Genomic DNA, 1273 nt, shown 5'->3' on the forward strand with positions numbered 1-1273 from the left:
AGATAGATCAGAGACTAAGTTTGCTAAATTAGAAGTATTTTGTTCAGAGTTCTCTGTCTATTACTGAGTGGATGATGGAAAAGGCTTGCTATTGCTAAACCTGTTTCTTCCACCATTATTAAAGCCTTGTTGAGGCTTTTGATGATCCTTCCATGAGAGATTTGGGTGATTTCTCCATGAGGGGTTATAGGTGTTTCCATAGGGTTCACCCATGTAATTTACCTCTGCTATTGCAGGGTTCTCAGGATCATAAGCTTCTTCTCCAGAAGGCGCCTCTTGAGTACTGTTGGATGCAGCTTGCATTCCATTCGGACTCTGAGAAATCATATTGACTTGCTGAGTCAATATCTTATTCTGAGCCAATATGGCATTCAGAGTATCAATTTCAAGAACTCCCTTCTTCTGAGGCGTCCCATTACTCACAGGATTCCTCTCAGAAGTGTACATGAACTGGTTATTAGCAACCATGTCAATGAGTTCTTGAGCTTCTGCAGGTGTTTTCTTTAGGTGAATGGATCCACCTGCAGAAGTGTCCAATGACATCTTAGATAATTCAGACAGACCATCATAGAATATATCCAGGATGGTCCATTCTGAAAGCATGTCAGAAGGACACTTTTTTGTCAGTTGCTTGTATCTCTCCCAAGCTTCATAGAGGGACTCACCTTCTTTCTGTCTGAAGGTTTGAACATCCACTCTAAGCTTACTCAGCTTTTGAGGAGGAAAGAACTTGGCTAAGAAAGCCTTGACCAGCTTATCCCAAGAGTTCAGGCTATCTTTGGGTTGAGAGTCCAACCACACTCTAGCTCTATCTCTTACAGCAAAAGGGAAAAGCATGAGCCTGTAGACTTCAGGATCTACTCCATTAGTCTTAACAGTATCACAGATCTGCAAGAATTCAGTTAAGAACTGAAAAGGATCTTCAGATGGAAGTCCATGGAACTTGCAGTTCTGCTGCATCAAAGAAACTAATTGAGGTTTCAGCTCAAAATTGTTTGCTCCAATGGTAGGGATGGAGATGCTTCTTCCATGTAAATTGGAATTAGGTGCAGTGAAGTCACCAAGCATTCTCCTTGCATTATTATTATTATTTTCGGCTGCCATTTCCTCTTCCTGTTTGAAAATTTCTGACAGGTGCTTACTGGATTGTTGTAATTTAGCTTCTCTTAGTTTCCTCTTCAGAGTCCTTTCAGGTTCTAGATCTGCTTCAACAAGAATATTCTTGTCCTTGCTCCTACTCATATGAAAAAGAGGGAACAGAAAAATAATAATA

General features: G+C 40.5%; 1 non-coding gene across 1 annotated transcript; it reads left to right on the plus strand.

Annotated features, from left to right (window-relative positions):
* The first annotated feature begins 597 nt into the window (after positions 1–597).
* Positions 598–705, plus strand: LOC148576399 (small nucleolar RNA R71). The gene has a single exon (XR_015904032.1). It is a non-coding gene; the product is annotated as a small nucleolar RNA R71 (small nucleolar RNA).
* The last annotated feature ends 568 nt before the right edge of the window (positions 706–1273 follow it).

This window comes from Arachis ipaensis, chromosome B1 (assembly GCF_059453495.1).
Source record: "Arachis ipaensis isolate K30076 ecotype BB chromosome B1, ASM5945349v1, whole genome shotgun sequence".
NCBI lineage: Eukaryota > Viridiplantae > Streptophyta > Magnoliopsida > Fabales > Fabaceae > Arachis > Arachis ipaensis.